We start from the raw sequence: 24,645 nt of genomic DNA on the forward strand, positions 1-24,645 counted from the left end.
CCCGCAACGCAAGCACGATGTAAAAATAAAGCAGGGAAAAAGACAAGTCTCTTTGAGATTTCGTTCAACTATCGACCAGAAGAATCTTTTTTCGTTGGCAGGGAAACGACTTTTCATCGTTGGGCGGACGATCGAAGGTCTGAATAGGTGGATCGCTTTTCGCGGCAAAGTGTCACGGATGGGAACGGGTTTTCGCGAGGAAAATCAGTTCGATCGGTTTACTCTCGAGCGGTCATCGTCGTGGACGCGTTTTTGATACGAACCATACCTGATATGGGAACAATCGGTTTACACAAATTTCAATATCGGCTCCGTGTAAACGCGCGACTCGCCGCCGGCGAGTACGTCGCAGAACAGCAAAGCGAAATCGTCTCGGTTCGCGCGATCGAAATCGTTCCTGAAAACCGTTTCTCGATTCCTGACACGCGCGATTGTGATCGACGATAAACGGCCAGGTGAGTCTCGTGCAAAATGAAACGACGTAACGTCCAGCCGATTTAATTACCGGACAAACGCAACAAATGATGCCTGAATAATCTGAAAATGAATTTTTATTATCGAACACCGGTTGTCGATGAAAATCGGCTGTACGAACGAATGACGCGGCGCAACCTTTATCGCGGGACATTAATTTCCTTTCGCTGCGCGCAAAAATACTGAACCTTGGTAACTATGGTGGCTAACACCAGCGAGATTTGACACGATGATAATTCGCTGAATTCAATCGAAGTTTCACTGCTTTTCTAGGAAAAGTGATCGTTCGTTTTAATAATTTGATTTAATCCTGGGATATTATGACGGGGAACTCTATTTATTTTTGGTTTAAGTATTTTTTTTTTTTTTTTTGAAACAATAGCTTTTTATATTTATATGGACACTCTTGCGTAATAATTTAATAACTAACGATATTAGAGAATTTACAAGTTACCATTTTGTTTTTGTAATCGTTTGTCTAATAGTTTTATCGTGAAACTTTTGTTGCTATGCAAAAGAGTTTATTAATGTTCGTAGATTGTAACTTGTAACAGTCCCCTGAGAATATTTTACTTCAATTGTGCGAGAGAATCCCAGTAATTGAAGAGAACTAATCAAAGGCAATCCAATAATTGAATAAGTGAACTTAATCTCTAGTTATTGATGAATTATCTCTGACGAAGTACTGAAAAGTTATTGTAAGAAAATATCATTTGAGATAGAGGAGTTGAAATAATATTAGCCACAAGAATTCGAATCATAAAAGTTTCAAATATTACATTTAGTTACCAAGATTCAGCTTTTCAGATTAAAATTATTTTCTATCGATAATTGAATGATACAAATGATTATGGTTCTATATTAACTCGATACAGTGGCTACCGATATGTTACAGGTAAACATTACACTGCATAGCGAACACCTGTTAAATGAGATTTTCGTTCCCATTCTTCCCTTCACTTTGCCATATTTTTTACAAAAGAACTATGACACGAAATAAAGTACGTCATTCGAAAATGGAGTTGTTACTCTCACGAAATATCTGTACATTTCAAAAACATGATAATTTATCTCTTCTACGATCTTCGCACTTTTATGTCCCAGTTTCCTTCTCGTTTGTTTCAACAACAACAAAAGCGAAGACTATTAGTGTTTCAAGGAAAAATTACAAGTTAAAAATGTTTCTTTCGTAGTAATTTCTTACCGATCCAAACACGCGATTGGATCGAAAACGAACCGAAGAACGTAGCAATGCCAAATCACCGTTATCAACTCGTCAACAGCCACTGCATTAATCAGCCAAAATAGAACCACGAAAATCAGCGCGGTCAAATTCATAAACCATTTTAAACTTCCCATATATCGACAAACATTTACGAATTTATTCGCATAAAAATCGTCAACCCCACTCTTCGTCTTATAAACTCATTTTTATTAACATTTCACAACGCACTGAAATCTCAAAAGACAACAAAACGATGTATTCCAAAGCTCACCATAGCTTACATCGTAAAAATATCGTGCATCGTCATTTCGGTCACACAAAACGATCGCGATCGCTATCTCGCGAAACGCGTGGCCTTGTGCACGCGTGCACGAATTTTCCAATGGCCTCGGTGTATCCTCTAAACACGCCTCTACGTGTGTAATCGTAACTCTATATGCTTCGCCTATGCGTTTGCAATAATGTACTATACGTAAGTATGCTTATGCCACTTATTTCCTGCCTGTCTCCTCGTGTACGTGTTATTCGCGCGCGCGCGTGTGTATATGTGTGTGTGTGTGTGTGTGATGCGCGTGTACACGTACACGTACGAACGTGTACGCTTGTGCCTACACGCGCGTCTTCTACAGACGCGTGTATACGTATGATCGCATGTGTCTTTTTTTTTTCTTCTTCCACTCGTTTTTCCCGTTAATCATTAAAGCCTACTTTATGTTACAGTCGGTCGAGTGCGCCGGCAATCGTCAAAGTGTTTTCTTTTTTCCTTCCTCTTTCTCCCTCTTTCCTCTTATTCCGTCTCTCTTTCTGCCTCTAGTCACGTTACGCCGCGTTCGACGATTAATCGAGTCCGAGAAAAGCGAGAAAAGAAAAGCGTCCGAGTTTCCCGGAGTTCCAAACCGATCGACAAACACTCGTGCATTTCGCAGACGAGCACGAGAAAATCAGTCTTCGCGCGCCTTTTTCTTTTTCCAAAGGATCACTGGTTTTCGAAATGGAGCTGTGATTTTGAGATTCAATATTTGATGGTCGTTAGAGAAATAGAAGCTCGTCGTGGAATTTTTTTCTACGATATCGTGGACATGGAACTTTTCAAAGTATATTCTCTGATCGCCTTCTGGAAAATTGATTTTTTCGGAAGGTTAATTATTAATAAGTAACATGAGTTATTGGCTTTTACGTTACTAAACTATATCAAGTTATACGATATTGTTGGAATAATTGAGTCGTTGAAGTAATTTTTTATTATTTAAGAAATTCTATAAGATGAGAAATTAATTTATGAATTAGTATTCTATGGAACATTGACAGTTTACGATGTTTGTTAAAAGTAGAGGTTTCTTCGAGAAAACGGGTATAATGTATATACTTGGTAAACGTGCGTTTTTCTTTTTCGTATCGTAGTAAAATGAATAAATTTCGCATGATTCGTGCTTCCTTATGATAGTTATATACTGCAGCGTGAATTTTCAAACTATTTTTGTGACACTACAGGAAACAGAAAATTTTATGCTATTTTGAATTGATTTGAATTGAGATTATTCCAGACCTTCTGACTAACCCAACATACTCGTTTGTATTTTCCTTCGACAGTTAAATTGATATTCATTATTCACGATTTCTATATTTACTACACAATAAAATTTTCCTCTTAAAGAACTGCTAATATCCGTGAAAGGAATGTCAATTCAAAATTACTTAGCTTGCAAACGAAATAACAAAATTAGAAATATCTGATGAAGAAATATTAAAATTCAACGACGCCCTGCACATTTCCTTTCTCAATTAACAATATAATAATATCGTAAGCAGAAAACAATTGATCTTAAATCAATGAGAGTGAAAAATTTCTTTTATCCTGAGCACTACAAGTCTTGTTTTCATATTTCTTTCACGCTTCATAAAACAATTTTCCTCCCAGATTAAAAAAAAGTTTATGCAGAGAATTAATAATATTCTACTCGATCGAAGACGAAAGAATCGAACGACTATGGAATAATTTTCCAAGACATAGTAACTTTTTTACAAAATCACCCAAATATACGTTCCTACGAATAATTAGTAGAAGATCATTTTCCTGACAAACTAGGAAAAATTTGATGCTAAAAAGGCTGATAATATCCTATTTGATGCAGAGCTAAGAAATTGAACGAGTGTAGAATTATTTATCGAGCCCTGGGTTACCGATATGGCGGAGAAAACATGAAAGTCGTGGAAAGCGAAGTTCAACATAAAAATTCGCGGTCGCTAGTGGAAAAAATAATTCGCCATATCCGCAATATTTCTATATGCGCCATTCGCGAGACGAGTAATCGGCAATGCGTGTCAGTGGCAGTCAACCACATCTTTGTAATTTATTTAAAAATTTTCCACGAGCCAACTTAACGCTGGATCTATTAGATCGGTCAAAATGGTAGATATATCTAATTTTTGGATTTCCCAATTACTAAAATCACGCAAGACATTCTTTATAATATCAACGTTTACTTTCATCGAGGCAAAGATTAGTCACGTTGAACGTGTTTAAATATTTGTTTTAGATCAGTAGTTCTAGTGTTAAAGGCGAATAGCGTTGTTCTAGAATACGCTCAAAATTTGTAATACATCGAACGTTGCTCGACTTCGTTGCAGATGAAAATTAAATTCTCTCACAGTACTAGGCTGTGCGTCTGTCGGAAAATTAATAATTAATGACGATAGTGGTGTCGTAATACTGAAAGGAAAATAACTGTGCGTAATTTAATATTTTATTTCTTCTCTGTTTCTTGTTTCTTCTTTGCGGAAATTGACGTAACACGCTTAAATAATTTAATTAAGTTAAGAAATTATACACACAGCTTAATTCGTCGTTGATGAGACTATTTTTTTGATGAATATTTATTTTTGCCGAGAAAAATTAAATAAATCCACAGTGGAGAGTAAAAGTTGTTCGAATTGAACTTTTCCGAAAGAGAAAGTCGACGACGAGCTTTTTCGATTCCAGAATTTTTACGTACTAATACTTTAAATTACCACGAATTAGCTTCAGATAAATTTAATTCGCATTAATTGAAACTTAATTCGACTTTGAAGTAACTTAAAATTAATACAGATTATGCTTCTTGCATTAATAAGTTAATAAATCCGAAACGAATACGATATATTTTCTCTGTTTTTTCTTTCCAAATCGTCGCACAAATCATACGAATCAATCGTAGTTTAAGGACTAATGTTCAGAAAGAAATATTTTACGTAATATATATGTAGAAACATAAATCAGTCTTGATATCATTATGCCAGAAGTAAAAACTAACAGTTGGAAAGAAACGATCAAATATAGTGAAAATACGGATATAAAATTCGGAATATTGTCATATCACTTGCCAATCTCATTTATTTACGTCCTCGAACATCTACCACTGAACAAATGAAACGATTTCAAAGAACGTTATTATCGACTCTAAAAAGAGGGGAAGAAAGGAGATCGTAATTGAGCAGATAGTTTCTATTACCAAAAGGAAAATGTACGTGGATTCATTGATGAGGTAAAAAGAAGTCCATCGTTCGTCGTATCTGCAATTTGACCTGTCAAGCTACGCACGAGTTTGCTAATTAAGAATTCATCGAGTAGATGGAACGAGCGATCTAAAGACAAAAAATACAGTAGTTCAGTACGAATGACATCGTAATGATCCTCCAATTGGAATAAATAGTTTTCGTTTCATTTTTTTGTTTATTTTTGTCTTCTTCATCGATATTTCGCTTTTCATCGAGCGATCTATATGGCTGTCAATCGTAAATCTATGATCTCGAGTGGCCTTTAAACCTTGGTATAAGTACAGTACGTGGTTCACGAAAATATTTAAACACTTATAGAAACTTTTTGTGAATATATTATGTGCATTGTACGAAACATTTTGAAATTGTAAATTTTAATAAGATACGAGTATCGTGGAGTGTCTGTAGGGTCGATTATTCCGGTTATTCGTTATTAAATAGCAAATTTTTATGCGGATTTATGCGTTTATGAACATGACTAAATAAGTAGAATTCAGATACAGATTCGTTTCGCTTATTAAAAATTACAAGAAATACTCTTGTTTGGATATTCTATATATCTTTGTACGTCGTATGAATTCTCTGCCTTTTTGCATTAAGTGCATAAAAATCCGCGACCTATTCGTTATATAGATAAATCGCAATATTAATGTCAAAATTAATTAGAAATTTGTAAGAAAAAAGTTGCAACTACCTCTTAAACTATCCTGTTTTCTTGTTGATGTAATTTTTCACATATTTGTATACTACCAAATACAATCATGCAAGTGGAAATAGACGTTTATCGAAATTTCAAATGGTTAAGAAAATATATATTTCTTGTGGGGCCATTTCTATCGTTAATTATATCTTTGAGACATTCGTTATTCATACTGTATATCGTTTTTGTTTTTTTCTAACTGTGTATTTACAGACACGAAAATAGTGAAATTTCAAAAAGTTTCGTACGATAGATCCGATATAATTATAAAAATTTGCTATAATAAGTGTTCAAGTAGCTTCACGAATATCTTTGAAATGCGAGTTTCTCGTTTGGAAAGTATCTATTCGACTTTTCTAATGTTTGTTTCGTGACGATTTATTGCTTTTTTCAGTTCTGCAGCTTATTCCTTTTTGCTTCTTCTGTTCATCGTATTGATTCCCGCGATATCTCACGCGATGTATCAATCGCGAACTACGCTATTACGTCCGTCAAACGAATTGTAATACTTGTGTTAAACAAGATTTATCGGAACGATACGCAGAACTAATCCGGACGATCAACTATCCGGTTATAGTTGATGTACTATTCACATGAACGATTTATAGACGATGGAACGTAGAGACAAGTCATATATTGTTTTGATCGCAAATAAAAGATAGTAATAAACTGAAATTGGATAAGTTTAAACGTAATAAGGCGTTTAACTCTGTTCAAGATTTTCTCTTTTAAACGGAAGCGTACCTTACCATTTTGACAGAAATAGATTCTTTCTCGTCGTCACTTTTTAAGTAAGACGCTCGACAAATAAATGCATCTCTGATTTCTTCGTTATTACACTAATCTTAAAAATATGCTAATGTTTTATAATTAAGCAGAAAACAGTTCGAACTAATTTTATTTTTAAACATAGGCATATTATGCGCAAAATGGAGGGGAGAAACCAAACACGAATGAAATTATAACAGAACGATACAAACGCATCTGAAATTAGAGTTTCGTTTTTTCAATCTGCTCCTCGATTAATAGCATTGCGTGGCTGAATGCAAAACTAACAGCTTCTATATTTTGCCTAACATTTTAAGTTTCGAATATAATTAAACGTTCCTAGTATTACGTTAACCAGCAGTATAATACCAACATACGATTTTTATCTAACGAAGATACACCGTAGTTTTCTAAGCCAGCCTATTAAAATATGAGACAGTAACTACTGTTTAATTGTGCCCAACGCAGCTTTACTTCGACGATCAGACGAGAATCGCGGCGTTAACAGAAACGATCGTTCGAATTAATCTATAGTTACTACTAAATTAATCCGTACTCGATTAATTAATCTGTAATTAATTCCAGAAACGACAAGGAACGATAGGGAAAAAGGAATGGCAAGGTTCGAAATAAGAGAAAATAAATGACGATTTAAATGTACACAACGAACAAAGATATGTCGTGTTTGAAAATAGGCATTCGTATATTTTAATAACGTATGTATAAGTAAACGTAATAGTATATCGTAAATAATAATAATAATAATAATAATAATAACTAATAATAACTAATAATAATAATAATAACTAATAATAATAACTAATAATAATAATAATAATAATAATTAATAGTAATAATATAATAATAATAATTAATTAATAATAATAATAATATTGTTAGAATAACAAAATAAATTCTAAGTAACATAACTATACCGCTTAAGGATGATGAAAAATCAATAATATAGTTCTAATTAAAAGAGAAACAAAGCACCGTCATCACATCGGGGTGGCTTCGGTTCGAGACACGTACCAAACGCGTTACCCCCAAGGAACTTTAGTCCGGAAAAAAACATTAATTAATCGCGTTAATCGTTTTATAGGTTTCGCATGTATGTCTGTGTATTGTACGTATATATATTTATATATATATACACACACACACACATATACATATACGTATACAGGGTGCGCCGTTAGAATTCGGACAGAATTCAATTTGTAGTTCCCACCATATTAGAATTCAGATGTTTGTGCTGATTGACTCTGAAGTTAGTTAAATATGTCAATAAGTCTTCTATAACCTCAAAATGACAGAACTCGTTAAGCAAAACCCGGAATACGATAGAAGAGCGGCGATTATAGAAAGTCTTCGCGCCGGGAGAACGCCGGTCGAAATTATAAAATTCGGAGGAACGACCGTTGGCTGGCCCACAATCTCGAAGATGTTCCTGTTGTGGGCAAAACCAAATTTCCAGCAAGTGTTCACGTTTTGAGCGTTGTCTCAAGTGAGGGCGACGTCATGCCTCCGCACTTCTTCCAAAAAGGCGAAAGAATCACAAAGGAGGTTTATTTGGAGGTCCTGAAGACAGTAATAAAGCCGTGGATGGAAATTACGGCTTCTGGAAGGCCGTATTTATTTCAACAAGATGGCGCACCTGCTCACACAAGTCATCTTGTTCAAAATTGGCTCTCTGACAATGTGGACATGTTTTGGTCGAAAGATTTCTGGCCTCCTAACAGTCCCGAACTAAACCCATTGGACTATTACGTGTGGGGCGTTATCGAGAGACAAACTAATAAATGCAGGCACCCCAACGTCAACTCCCTACGAGCTGCTATCGAGTCAGAATTCGCGACAATTAAACGCGACCAGTTGAAGTCAGCGTGCTCGCGCTTTAGAGCAAGAATAGAGCAGGTCATAGAGGCAGAGGGTGGTTACATAGAATAAAAGTTCTCAGCAAGGACCCTTTAAATGAGATATAACAACATTTTCATGTGTTTTTGTGTATTGACTTAAATAAACAACTTTCTGCACAAAACTTCTTTTGTCCGGATTCTAACGGCGCACCCTGTATTTATGTATACATAGATATATAGATATATACGTATACACGTCTAGAATAGGTACCTAAATAATTATTATCGTACATGCAACGCCCTTGTTCTCACTCCTGTCTCTCCCCTAACCCTATAATTAAATCAATCTTTCTCATCAAGTATACACGCAGGATCGTTCCGCGCAAAAATCCTTTCTTTTTTTCTATGTTTTCTTCGTTACGTTATTTTCCATGCACACACCTACGCACGTACGGTCACACACGCACTTCATACACGTCGTATCCACGTATCCTGGCCCACCCACACACTGGAACACGCGCGTCACATCCGGTCGGTACTAATAAAAATCCTATTAACGTCTTGTACTTCGTAAAAAGTGCTTGCCAATTACGCGTCCTCGTGTTGTATCTTTCGTAGTTAATCCGTGTACATACGTCTATAAATATATATATATATATATAATAATACAATATATATATATTGTATTATTATAGCTTTCCTTCGTTTAGTATACGCGTACTATTATATCGTGTATAATAAGTATGTGTGTATTTTATATATTTCTTATATGTATATGTATATATATATATATGTATGTATATATTATGTGTTTTCCGTTTTCTGTATGTTCAATGTAATTTGTTTCTCGTATGTATCTTGTCGGAACAACCACGACACGGTTATCTAAAACTCTTTGTAACTCTTTTAATACTGTCAATACCATCCGCTAAATGATAATTAAGGGAAATCAGCACGAGAAATGATAGAATTACGGTGGTCGCCTACACGACCCTCCGATATTCTCATCTTTGCACGTTCGTCGATTGCCTGTTTAATATACGACTAAAAGCGGCACGGCAATTAAACCGATTCTTCTCTCGATTAATTTTTCCATTAAATATCCGATTTTACATCCGATATACGTATTATATACCTGATAAATCTAGTAAAGATAATAACCACCGATTTCTCTCGATAATTCTCTAACGCGTAACATTCTTCGCAATTACATTACTAATATATAGAAATCAGCAAATCGGCAAACTCTCTCGATAATCGTATTTCTAACAAACATCAACGAAACAATTTTTTCAACGGTTTTTCAAGAGAATTCGTAACTTCTCCCTTATCAGATCGACTGGTGAAATGGTTAATCCATTGAAAAGGACGATCACCGACCAGTCGAAACGAAACGAACCGGACGAGATTCGATTGGTAAGCGTCCAGCAAAGTCGATTTCCGCTGGCTACGATCGTTTTAACGCGCGTTCGCAAAAAAAAAAAGAAAAAAAAAGGAAAGAATATAGAGAATAGAGAGTCCACCCCGTTAACAAACGGTAAGCTGCCTTCAACAGGAACTCTAATTAGGAATTAAATCTAATCGGATATGTGTATGTGTGTATTCCAACGTGACACCCCCTGGCAAGAGATACGGGCGAGATATGCTACGGCGTTACCTTCTATTTACAAATCGATCCTAATACAATTTCTACGCTAGAAAACGCTACGAAAGTACAAGTCAAGAATCTTCGCCAAACGTACTGATCAGTGTTACGCGAGGTAAACTTAACTTAATAATGTGTCACAACGTTCGTGGACGGAAAGGGTTCGTGTCCCCCCTCGCACATCTTTTTATTTTACAGACAAGATCGTAGAACGAGAGTTTGGAAAATTATGAATAAGCTGTCATCGAAGATCTACTCTTCGCCTTTGCACACATCGAGCCAAGAAATCATTAACTTGGGAGATGTTACATTTTCTTTATGATTTATGTTCTCATCACCGTTCGAAGGGTTGTCTGATATTAAACGGAAAGGAATGAAAGGAATAGTACACGATCAATTTTTAAACACACGTTGTTTGCAGATCTACGAGATGTTTTAACATGTTCGATTCAGTAGCGATCAATTTGGCAAATAGATCTTATAACTTTTCAATTATTTCTATTTTCATCGTTTCAAGGATCGTTGGCTGTTGAGAAGTATTTAAAAAAAGTTAAAAGATCGTTTGCCATTATTCTGATAAGTTTCAAATGTCAAGAATAAATCGTCCGTAGTTTTACTCAAATTCCTTCAACTAAAGCGCCATAAAGAAAACTAGAAAAAAGTGAATCACACAAAGATCAATTCGATCCTATAAAGACGACGTTTCAATCGTCGATATTAAAATCCAATTAATCGATATTGTGATCAAAGTATTGAAATTTCGCCAAATATAAAGATTGACGCTTTCGCTTTAAGCAAGGGAATTTTAATATCAAAAATAAACATCGATAGATTCCAAATTTAATATCGATGATCTTAAGTACATCGACGAACAAGACTCGTTATGTAGGTGCAAAGGTATTGGCTAGGTGTGAGAATATTTATCGAAAATTATAATATCGTCGATGAAGGCCATGTGCGAGGGGAAGAGTTAAAGTAAGATAAAACGAAGAAGAACGAAACGCGCCTAGATAAATGTTAAACAGCAACGTTTCAGGCTCCGCGTCGGATTTTGGACATCTCGAACGTTCACTTACGCGCTATCTACAAACGATAGGACGTTTACATTTAGTTACGCTATTAAGTACGATCTATCGCCTATATATTATATACAATTGAGTTAGAACGAGTCTTTAGGAACTTCAAAACAGAAACTCGAGAGCTACTTCGCCGAACTAAGAGCTAAGGGATTCCAAGATCTTTAGGAGCCGAATCGAAGCTTTCCCCTCTTCTTTAAGTGTCCAGTCTTGCATCTTAAAGAACCACAACGAAAAATTTCTTATTTCCATTCGCAAAAATAATAATAGACCCTTCGTCAAGGTTTCTATGTAAGGATAATCAAACAAAGTAATAATAAAATAAAAGTAATAATAATAAAACCAACGTGCTTCGTCGCCTATTTAGAGAATTCGTTCCCCAAGATGCAACGTAACTTATACGCAAGTAGAGTACGGATATTTATGCGTTTATAGAAAATTTAAGTAAAATAAGACGCAGAAATATATGAAATATTCGAAGTAAGATATTCGTTAGGATATTCGATAAGCGAAACGAAACGTTATATAGATCCTACCTTTTTTTTTCATCGTATTTATAAAAATATCGTTTTGCACAAACATCCATAGTCTATCTATGATATGATATAACCTATAATATACAGCATCGGTCAGAGTTGCGTTTCCTTTCTTCTTTCTTTCTTTTTTCTTTTTTTTTCTTTTTCTTTTTTTCACCTTTTCAGTATTTTTGGCGAACGATTATTAAACTAAAGATTAACAAGAGGATCTAAGTATCTAGGTGGAATACTTATATCGCTTACGTTCATTTTCTACTATCGTATATACATATAGAGGGACCGGTGTACGATAGAATTCGAGGCACGTGCAGTTTTCACGACGATGACGAAGATGAGATCGAAAATCGAATGGTCTTCGCGAGGTTCGCGGTTAGAATTCGTTCTCGTACCGCATGTTGCTTCGTTTCGCGACTCTCCAAGACAAAGAGGTTGAAAGGGGTGGCGTTGCGTCTCGGCGAAAATGTGGACGTTCGTGTCAAAAATGCTCAGATAATAACGTAATAAATTATTGTTTAAATAAAAGAGTAATACGAAATACAAGTAGAAATATTCGATTTCCAGAATAATAAATGCCCCTCGACGAAACAAACGAAAATTAAACGTAGATAACATAGTTATTGAAGGGAAATATAAAGATACGTACGTGGAAAATAAGGAAAACTATAACGGACGACGGGTGAGTCTCGTAAAAATTTGTAGATTTTTAACAACGTTCGATAAATTGCTCGAATAATTTATCAAATTATATTGCACATTTTTTGAAGTACAAATTACAGAGCTTGAAAAGCTTCCTTGTCAATATCTCAACGATTTAACTTCTAAAATATTCGTAATCGAAGAAAAAAATTCTCTGATTAACCTTTAAATACGCTAAACAAATTGGGAGAGATTATATACTCGCTTTAAGAAAACGATTATCTCTAGAAAAGATCATCCTAGTTTTACGTAAATCTAAATAATTTTTGTACTATAATAATTCGTTTTAATTTCTCACTTTCAAATAGTAGAAACAACAAATTAGGAACGAAGCGAAGAGAAAGATTTCACATTTGCGTAGCTTTTCTTTCGTATTCACTCGATTAAAACGACTTTTAAGATTCTTTCTGTCGTTGTTTGTTCCTCGAATCATTAATTAATCCAAATGTATAGAACCAATGCCTATAACTTTAAATAGAATTATTTCCATCGAATCTTCTCGACAATTAACAACGAAATATTTAGAAACCTACTATCGAGCCTCTAAACCTTTTATAATAAATACAACTACCCTTTTCCGGTTTAAATGTCCTATCTACGACGTCGAATCCGAAGAAAACCGAAGTTCTATCATTTTTAAAAAACACGAAGAACTTCAAATATTTCAACGTACGCAAATGTATTTCACAAGTTGTTGCAACTCAAAATAATTCGGTTCAGCGTTAGAAGAGCGTAAAAATCGACCAAGTAGAACTTCAAGGGCTAAGAATGAAAGATTACGGAGATAATATTTGTCCATTACTTCGTAGAGTCTGTTCCCCGCGTCAATATTATGTGTTTAGAAAGTAATTGGTTTCTAAGTTTCCAAACACTTGTTCACTTTTCCTGAAAGTTTGAGTCGTGTGTCTCTTACGAAGTACATGCGCGATATTTTGAAAAATGAAACGATACAAGGTACGACGTATTAGCTACTAGCGACAGACAAATACGAATACCTTCCCCGAAAATTCGTACCTATCGAACCAAATACAAAAAATTGCGCTCCCTAAACCGAACACAGAAGATCTTCCGATTGAGGAGACGAGAACGTCAAATGGATCAATTAGCAAGAAAAAAAAAAAAAAGAAAAAAAAGAATAATTAAAGGAAATAATAATCTAGAGGAAAATTGGGCGAATTCTGAACGAATTCTTTGATAGACTTGGTCCGATAAAATTGAGAAAGCTGTTCACGCGATGGGGATCTTAATGGTCGCGAGAGTGCGGAAGTCGAGGCCGCGATCAGTCGATTCGATGCACGCGGCAACCATCGGGATGACCTAAAACCTACGTTAATTGGAACTTTACTAATTGATTGTACTCTACGTCAGCGGTGCGCGGCGTTCATTAATTCTCTTCTCGATTGCACTTTACTGGGCGATCGTTGTTCCACGTTTCGCGGCGTAATTGCGACCTCGAACGTGTCCGTGCACCCATCAAGGGAAAACTGGCGCCCTGTGCGTGCGTGTAAATAGGACGACGTCGACGACGACAAAGATGGCGTTCGAATTACGCCAGCAGTTAGCGACAGCCACATCCTTGAAATCGTTCAGCGTCAGCGATCAGGGTTCGAACACGGATTAAAAGATCGTTTTCTCCTCGCGATACAATTAACGGCTCTTCGATACCGAACAGATTAGTCTTCTCTTTCACCTGGCTTCACCTCGTGCTCGTCCCTGCTCCAATGGTCACGATGATTATCCGGAATCGTGGCCCGCGATCGCTCTCCGTAAATTGGTAATTGAGTCGAGGAGACGATACGTCGCGTCGCGTCGTCGAGAATCACCAACGCGTGAAAATGAAACGCGCCGCGATAAACGAACGAGAGAGTGGCTCTCTTAGGGAAAACGTGGAAAACGATCGGCCGTTTCTGTTTTTTTTTCTTTTTTTTTTTTTTACATGTACGTTTGTGTGTGTGTATGTGTGCGTGCGTAGAAGTACAGATGGAAGTTTCCGCTATCTTTCTTTCTTTCATTCGGAGAATCGCAATTAACGAGGTATAATTCTTCGCGCGATGGGATGTTGGAAATACATAACGCTCGAGAGGCTGAGTACTCTTGGTCGACAAACAGACCGTTTTTTAATATATAGAATCTTTGCAATCGATTTGGTATCGGGTTAAGTTACTTGGACCAAATGTATGATGTTTCAAAGAAACTATCTCTGATTAGAGATTTATTTGGAAAATACGTTTCGTACGCGCTAATTTTCCTCGAGACCGTTAATGGAGTTACTCGACAGTTATTAATACCATGAAGCAGTTTTTATCACGTTTATCAGATATTTTAACATGCATGCATATAAACGGCGTTTTGATCGATTACTTACTGAATGATTCAATAAATAATAACAGATATCCAATCTAATTACCGTTTCCAATTTATGACGTAGAAATTATTGAATTAATTTGCAAAACTACGTTCATGCTCGTCAGCATGTTTATCTGTTTGCAATTGCTAAAATTATATCGATATAATTAATCAGTAATTAATAGCGGGACAAAAATACATAATTCCATTGAACAAGAGTACCGAACGTTCTGCAATGAGGTAACCAAAAGATAATATTCAACGCATCTCTGCTCCCAAATTTACACAAAATTATACGCAGGACATGTATATACACGAACAAGGTGTCTATGTTATCAAGAGATCTAAAAAGTAGCTATACAAATCTAAATAATCATACGTTTAAATTAAAGAGATATCGTGTGATGAAATTTTCATGTGGAAAAAGAAGATTTTATGGCTGTTTCACACAAAAAGAAACGAAAATATACGGTCATGAATTTTACATCGAACAGCAAGTAAATTTGTATTCTAGAACTTGCGCTCTTTAATTTTTGAAACAGCTATCTAAATTTATGGGGAAATGTAACGTCCGTGGTATCGTAAAATACGTCTGATCACAGGCGATCCGTTTCCCCTTGCGCTTACAATGTCCTCCCTTTCTTTGCGTTCCGCATGCACAGGACAATTACCCTTCCCTACTTTGCGTACGTCATTCCAACAATTGTTCCACGTAAAAGTTGCACGGTCAGATGTGCAAACCTACCGGCAGTTTCATCTAAATTCTCAACTGCTATCTGTATTTTTTTACTATTACGTCTCCTTAAGTGCAAATTATTCTTTCTACTCGCTAACGATTTTCTTACACCGCGTACGTATTCGTGACAATTTATGACCACGCTTAATGAATGACTTCGTATAAGTGACAGGAACAAATAAAGTTTTAACGACGGCGAAGGAAACTCTTTGGTACTCGTTACATAATATTAGACTCTTGAGAAAGTTACGCGTAAAAAAGAGTTCATTTTTTCTTTAATGGGCTCAATTGAAAAGAACTATAACTTAAGAAATCACGGCTTTTAGCATAACTAGGAAATTTATAGTCAGCTAAGCTTCGCTAAGTAATTCATTTTTGAAATAGAATTCTCAATGAATATCGAATATTAAAAAACGATAATGTCAAACAAAATATAAAAATCAATACATACGCTATCAAATATCTGTAAATTTCATTGAACTCATCCACGTTTGATCATCAGAAATGTTCAACATCAAAATTTACTAAATATCTATCGGTATGTAATTACAAATATTTCAAACTTCCATCTAATGTCTTTCGGTATTTCCATCGCTACCGTCCATAGAAATTTTTAAGCGTAGAAAATTCAGTTAACTTTTTCACTGCCACATCGTCCACATTTGTGTAACGAACAAATTTTTCCACGTCATCGGTTTCGTCATCGAATTTACCTTCCACGAATAATTTCGAAAATACGTTTCTTTCCTCGTACGTGAGTCAACGATGGCTCATGATAATCAGTGGAAATAGAACTTTCATTGCTCGAACAAAAATACCCCTCGCTATATTATTCAAATGAAGTTTTCACGTGTAATTGGAGCGATCTAGAACGAAGTGTCAGAAATCTGACAGAGATTCGGTAGTAGCGTTATTTTTCTCCAGTCGAAGATATCTATTTTTACGAATTTAACATTTCGCTAATAATAGCTTAAAAACTTACTGTATTCTAATTAAAAGACACATTAATCTTCGATTATTAAACCTCAGATCGTAGATCATAGGTGATTCATTTGACTTTTAATCTTTCATAGTTTTAGATATAATTCTATACATTGATTTATATTCTATGTTTTACATAATAAAGATAATGAAATGTATCTACGATATAAGATATGGAATTTAAGTAAAAATTTAAATCACGTAGTTCGACTGAAATATAACTTACATCGCTGTGTGCCAATGGTCATTAATCTTAGAATACAGTGACTACGAGAACTATTTGCAAACCATTGTATTTATCACAGCATTTGCAAACTAAAATAACAAAATTAATTAAGTCCACGTATACCAAATTTCGTATCACTTGGCGTATCATTTTCATATTATTACAAAATTTTGATACTACGACAGTGAAATTTACATAAAACAGAATATAGAAACCTGGTGTGACAAATGTAAAACTTGATAAAGGAAAGTTTCACTGGAAAATAAGGATGGGAGCAAATACTCTTTTGTAGCCACTATATATCGTATACTTGAGACGTAAAATTTCAATTAACGTTAAATAGCCAAAAAATGAATTAAACCGAAATCGTTCCAAGATCACCTACGATCTAATCACGCCGAATTAACGATTAAACGTAATAAAATCCAAAAACAACGTTAGCATTTTACCACTTATATCGATCAAAATTCCACATTAATACATACATCTATTCTATCAAATTGCAAATTCGTGTGACTCGCACATTCGAAATTAGTCAGCTAGCCTCTAACAAGTGTTGACTGCAAAATTCGTAATTTCCACGATTCAACGTGACAACCCCTAGTGGTATCGCGAGCGAGGGAAAAATTCGCGACGCGGTTCGCACGCAAAATTGAGCGTCACTGTCCAATTTACGATTTATCTGTCGTGACGTGCACGCTGTACATACATGCATGCATGCATGCTCGCTCGGTGGCTCGCGAGCGCGATAACGCAGCGCGCAGTTGGGTCGATGCATTATGCAGTTTTCCGTGCGTTCATTATATTTTTAGACCTTTACGATTGCAAGGTTACGCTCGTAACGGCCGGCTCTTCTCGTTAATTGCGATTTTTCCGCGGCAATCGCCCGCTAACCGGATAAGGATTCCGCTCCTACGAAACGTTCGCCTCGCATCGTACAGACCAATTTCTCTCTCTCTCTCTCTCTCTTTCTCCCTTTTTCGCGCTCTCTTTCGCTCGCGATCGTTTCGCAAGATTGAACGACTCTGTTCTTCGTTGGCAATATCGATCGTTTTCTGGCTTTTCTCGTTCGACGTTTGTCGAATTTTTCTCCGATATCGAGAAACTCATCGACTGATTTTTGGGGAATTTTTTTCTTTCTTTATTGCAGAATCCAGTTCGTTGTAGATGTTTAACTTCTGGCTTGTTTGTTTCAGCTTCTGTTTGATCGAAGCTTCTTTCTTTGTTACTGTTGAAATTGCAGTTTACGTTAGTTACTGCGTATCACGAAGGAGAAGCAAGCTTCTTGAAACTGTTGTTCGATTTTCTCAACTACAATTTTTACACAAACGTTTTTGAAATAAGCAACGAGAAGCCTATTATCGGTGGAAAAATACTTGACCGTTGGAATGAACGAAGAGATCGTAATGAAGCAATACAGAATTAATATACAAAGTGCCTTGTAAGATTCTCATACGATTTTTTACGGAAACGTGAACGTAAAACGAAGAAAGTTCGTTTAGATGAATCATGGTTCTTTGAAAGAATCGATTTTACTTCTGAATAATGACTTGGAATTAGACATCCCTTGTCATCTAAAGAAGCACAACCCAAATAAGAAATGTAGATAGAAAATACCAAAACGAAGGTCTAGATTTAGCATTAGAAATATCACTTGGATACTTTTGCCCAATCGAGTTATTGTTTCCACGCGAAAAGTTGCTATGTTGATTCGTAAATACGTTTATCCGCAAGTCTTTAAATTCAGGGATGAGAGAGCGCTGTTTTAATGTTCTGTCTGAGCTAATGTAAACCTGTGAGTGTTTCTTTATAATCGTTTCTTATGTTTGCTAAAGAAAAAACTTTTTGGCTATCGTTTAAATAAAATAAAGCACGTCCTACTTAATTATACTACACTTTGCAAGGCGTCTCGTATAATAATTCGCACTGTCACGACAAAAAGAAAACTCGATAGCTTTGTCACCGAGAAGCAATGTATTTGAAACGATCTGCACATTATTTTGCAAGTTATCAAAGATATCCTTCGACGGTCTACGTGTTCCCTGTTCGACAAATGTTTCCAGGAATTGTCTCTGACGGTTAATCGATGCTCGTTATAAATTGATCGAGCGTTTTGTGTCGAGTCGATCGAATTCGATTGGTCGTAGGGTTTGGGACGAGCCGGGTGCATCACTGAAAATTAAAGCTCGATTAAACGCAGAATCACGCGCGGTTTAAACGTCGATCTGGCTTATCAGGAACGATCAGGATTCGCGGAAAATGCGAGGTGAGAGCGAACGTTCGATGCCATCGCGCGGAAACTTACGTGACAACGCAAATACGAAAAAGAGAGCTACCTAAATTCGGTAAAACGCTTGTGCCACGGTGACATTTTTAAAAATAACGAGCCTGCAAAATTCTATTTATTTCTTGGCCGAGACATTACTCTTCTTCGTTTCTCTCTGATACATTTCTTTGACGCAATTGCCTGAAATCTCGCGTGAATTTTCTTATCGAACATGGTGGATCCGTGCGTGAAACGGTTTAAGTTGAAACGATCTAAGAGTCTGTGAGTCGATGATTCATATAACGATAAATTTTGTTGGGAAGGTTATTCGATAAACTCATTGGTTGCATAAGTCGTCGCAAATTATAAAAATTGATAAAGATTCTGGCTCGATCGGATGAAAAATTGTACTGCGACGCATGTGTATGTTTAGATTTCACACAATTTATCTATGCTTCGCTGCGTTCTACATTACGACTACCTCTTGGTATCGAGACTTGTATCGAATCGATAGATATTCATTCTTGTATTTTGTTTTTCATCGTTTGGGATAGTAGATAGGTATTTGTCAATTGTTTTTGGTCAAGAGAAAAATCGTTCTACTTTGAAAAATTAATATTTAAAATTAGCATTTAAAGTGAAAAATAAATAATAATTTCATCCTACACTTATTATTTTCAGATATGTCACGTCATTCTGTATATATAATTTTTCAAACTATTGGAAGAAAAATGGAAACAGTAAAAGTTGAGAATATCTAAAAAAAAAAGCTTATCAATTTTGGACACGAATGAGCATATATGATCTTTGCGTTTATCTCTGAAAATTATTTATTAGGAAATTCCTGCGAGTCAACAAAATCAAAACATCGGCAATTTTGTCAATTTCTGCGACTTAACGAGCATTGCCAACACGATTCTTTATTAAACGATCGGTAAGACACGTTCTATTCTTGTCGAGAAATTACTAGTACAATTGCCATAAGTTAATTAACGGTACCAAACTAATCCGATTATAGAGAATTTAATTTTAACTCGACAAACACCGATTTCTCTTATTAGTCGAAATTTCACGTACAATTCAATGTCCAAGAGTTTTTTTCAATTTTTGATATTAATACTTTTAACGCAATACGTAAAATTTGATTTTCTACGCGAATAAAAACTAAGATAGTATTTTTAAATAGAACGACTGCTCGATCAAGTGAAACGAATCATAATGCAAATCATCTCCGAATATGATATTCGTATAAATATAACAAATCAAATACGTACTCTTTTCAAGTTTTCTATTTCTCGATTATTCCTTTTTAATTGTTTAGATCCACTGAAATTCCTCCTTTACCGCTCGACTTATACTCGTAATAATAAGCGTCATAAATACGAAAGAATCTTATTGTTCGATTAGTCCTTTTAAAATGCTTGGAATGAAATTCTTTGCCTACTTTTTCGCTCGTATGAAAACAAATGCATACCGAGTGGCAAAGTGAAATAGAACGAAATGCTGATTGCTTGTGAAAAAGTATTAAGTACTGTAGCAGTTGTAGTAGCATTGGCAAAATTGCAAATAGGTCGGAATGCTACCGACAACAAGCCGCGTTTTAATGGTTCATAATTTCTTGGTGATCGTGTATTTATTCGTCGTTTGTTAAATTACGCGAAATTTATTCCTCGAAGGGTATTTAGCCCGATAAATACGTAATTCCCCTATATTACCCGAACGTGTAAGGATTTCATAAATTTTAACGAAACGAACAGGTTGAATCAATTACGATCGTTAACGTAGAAATTCGCGAGTTTCACGAAGGGGAAAGGGTTTACGAAACTCTATTTGGAATGATTCGCAGAGATAACAATAGATTATCCTTTAGTAAGTATGGATAATGCGAGTGAAAATCACATTTGAAAAAGAAATATCATTTTTCATGTTGTAATTGAATATAAATGGCAAAGCAATAACATTTAACTCTCTCCTTCTAGTTATTTATGCGAAAGCTTGTATGGGTATGTTTCGAGCAAGAAGTTCCGAGAATTTAATTTCATAATACAAAAGATAATAATTGCAGCATTTAAATTCGGAAGAATGAGTAAAATTGGAAATAAATTCCATGGAAATGTAATGGAAATATCGCGAAGTAGCTAATACTTGAAAAAGCATTCGAAATTCGTGTTATTGATTTTCAATTATAGGAATAAAGCTCGTAAAAAGCTAATCAAACTATAACCGATCGATGTTATAATTTCATTTTGAAAAATTCGATATTCATCAAAAATTTCAGCAGGATATTCGTACAAATTATGATGTCATCGAAGAAACGAGTGTGAAGAAATCAATGATAATTTCATATTTTAATTACTCTCTGTTGAAGCAAATATTTCTAGAGTACCAACGCGAGGAACCAGAACTGGTTTCTCCAAAGCAGTAACATTTCCAAACAAAAACAACGGCATATGTGGGAAGCGTTCGGACGTAAACTTCGTCAAACTGGATGCAAAGACGACAACCAGCTCACGCACACTCGCCGGTAAAGCTCCATGATCGACGTACCGAGCTTTTTACGCGGCTGTCAATCATCGAACAAACGTCGATACTTCGATTAAAAACGTAGCCAGAATAGAAACGCAAATTAAAAGAGTAAAAAAAAAAAAGAAAAATAAAAGGGAGCAGGGAAAAACAAAAAAAAAAGCGAAGAAAGACTCGCGTCAAAGTGTTGCAAAAAGTGGAAGCGAATCGTTTCCAGTTTACAAGCTTGAAACTCCCTAATCCCTTCTGGAATCAGATCTGGCGGCCAGCCAGGAAACCAAATGGAGAAAAGGGAAAGAAAAATAACAAGAGACCCGGGAGTAGAATTAAACGCGAGGAAAGGATTCGAGAGGATTCGAAATGAAACGCATTAACTTTTGATCCCTCGTCGTAACCGCAACGGGGACGAGCCGAGGTCTGGTGACGGGATTAATATTCACGTTTCGTCTGTGACGACACCGAAATCGTGCACGGCGAGCCTTTCGATTAATCGATAGCGACCAGAGGTCCCGTGGTCGAGTCCTTCGTTGCAGTAGCACGGGCCTCCGCACACGGAACACTATGAATATTTCACGGATCGATCGATTACCAGGGACTCGGTTCGCGAGGGTCTCTTGCGAGGAGCAGGAGGACGGTGGTGGAAAGTAGCCGGCTACTAAATATACAATGCGTCCGAGGAAAAAAACGAAGTTCGTCCTGCACGACTGCATCGACCGCAATTGCGTTCCAAATGTCGAACGATCGAAACGAACGTTTCGATGAAACTCCTGCCGCGCCTCCACCCCTTCTCAAGATTCCTAGAATCGTTTTTTTCTTCCATCTAGAATCAAGAGCGCAACTGGCAAGTTACGCGTAGGATGAGTCACGCGATTCGAACGATTAAACGATTACGTAGATTGTTACAAAGCAGGGAAGAAAGTATGGAAAAAGAATCGTGGAAATTATCGTCGGTTTCGTAGAAGAGCGTAACGCGATAAAAATAAATTCTTCGAGGAATTAGTTTGAAATAGCAAGTTCGAAATAGAAGGTTACTAATTGTACGATTGTTTAGTAATAGGCAAATTTGTTTCCATTTACAATTTAGATAATATTTTCTTCAATTTTGAATGTTTCCTATTAACAAACAAACGAAATAATATTTGCGAATTTCTGATTGTTCTTAGCCTCTTAGTGTTTCTAATTATTCAGGAGAGTACGTATAATTGGCCCGATAAAGAATCACCTCGTAACTTGAAATTAAGCGTAAGAATGTCAGATAGCGTAACGTGCATTATAGATACTTTCGTAAATTTCTGTTATCATGTGTACACGTGTATTTCTTTGTTCGAATACCAAGGAAAGGAAATTGACGATTCCAACTTTGTATGTATAATTTTAACGATATTGACTCGTTACCTCGAATTCTTAATTTACTACGTAAAGAGTTCACTGCAGCGAGGAGGCAGCTCTTAACGTTTAATTTGTATTTATTAGAAAGAAAGAAAAGTATACAAAATAACGAATAGAAATAATAAAGAATATCAGTGGTCTATTAATTTACAGAAAATCAGATTTCCGAAAATCCATGCGATTTTCATTGATCTTTGTTGATTTATTCAAATTACTGGAAAACCGATGCTACCTCCTTATTACTGCAGACTTAATTCTAGACTTCAAGTCCAGATCAATAATTTAGCAAAGCTACATCGCCATCGTTCGTTACACTCCAACACCCGCTAATTACCTTATCTAAACTAATAGGAAAACAAAAATAAGCAGCTCAAATACTGGTTCTCGTATCACCCGAACGCTCGTGAGAAACGCGAGGTCATCGTGCATCGCGCTGACCGCAATGCAACGCTTGCTTCATACGTTTTGTACGAACAGAAACGATGCACTAACGCGTGTAAGCGCGGAACAAACGAATTTACGACGATTTTTTGGAAGCAGAAAATTGTCAAATCGTGGAGAAAGGTCATCGTTTACGAGATGCACCGTGAAAAGGCGACTCGGGTTATCCTGTGCAGGACGTTTCTGCTGCGAATCAGCGATTCGATATGGCGTTGGTATAGTAAGCGCGATATTTTCAAATCAACGCTGTTCGAACGAAGGACGAACGAAAGAGCGTCGTAAGTATAGCGATTTTCTATATTAATGTCAGTTTATGATTACAAAGGGATATTTTCATACACGAGAACGATAAAATATCTACAAGCGAAAAGAACTTGTTAGCTGGAAAAATTTTATCGAGCAAACAGAGAAGAAAAATTGTCGACTTTACTTTTTTAAATTTACCTTGAAATTTGAGATTGTTTATATCATCTTCCTGTGATAAGTGAATTCATGAAAATAAGATCTTCGTTTTTGGAGATGGCGAATGTTAATCGCGCACCTGACTAATGAAATTAAGAATTTCACACAAAACTTATACTAGTCGTATAAATGTTAAGGCAAGTAGTATTTTCATATCTTGACAGGCAATATTTTTAAAGGTACGAAGAAGATGGTAATATATGCGTTTAGCTGCAGAAACACGTGTAACAAAAACACATATATAATTTTTAACCGAATTTATAATATTGCCGTTCTATGAACGATCATAAATACGATGTATCGTGTCTTTTACCTGTGGCCTTGATATAGAATATATGCATGATAGTAATGATACAATATTCCCACTGTCAAAACAATGGCGTTATTGAAATTATACTAAAGCAGAATCTTTTCTGAATTTCTGATACGATTATTCGATGCAATTAGTTTTTCCCCCACAGAAACCTAATAAATTCCTAGAACGCAGCTAATTTTATCACAAATTACGCAGTTTTCCGATTACTATTTCATTTAGATTCTACCGTTTAAACATTCATAAATATTCATTGTTCTCGAGTTGCAAACCTGTTCTTAGATCGTATAATTTCTGCATGTATATTAACTTTGGCAATTTAGTTTCCCATATGTATTTGAAATAGCAGATACACGAGGACACTATTGAATATCATCGGTATTAAAAAATTAATACTTGAGATAAATCAAATGGTAAAATGTATATATACGTATATATTGTATATAATG

At 35.8% G+C, this 24,645-nt stretch overlaps 1 protein-coding gene across 3 annotated transcripts in view; it reads right to left on the bottom strand.

Annotated features, from left to right (window-relative positions):
• The window catches only part of LOC132909884 (zinc finger and BTB domain-containing protein 14-like), a 121,405-nt gene that overhangs the window by 49,547 nt on the left and 47,213 nt on the right, over positions 1-24,645 (bottom strand). The gene's annotated exons all lie outside the window — the stretch shown is intronic.

Source organism: Bombus pascuorum, chromosome 8, assembly GCF_905332965.1.
Source record: "Bombus pascuorum chromosome 8, iyBomPasc1.1, whole genome shotgun sequence".
In the NCBI taxonomy this organism is placed as follows: domain Eukaryota; kingdom Metazoa; phylum Arthropoda; class Insecta; order Hymenoptera; family Apidae; genus Bombus; species Bombus pascuorum.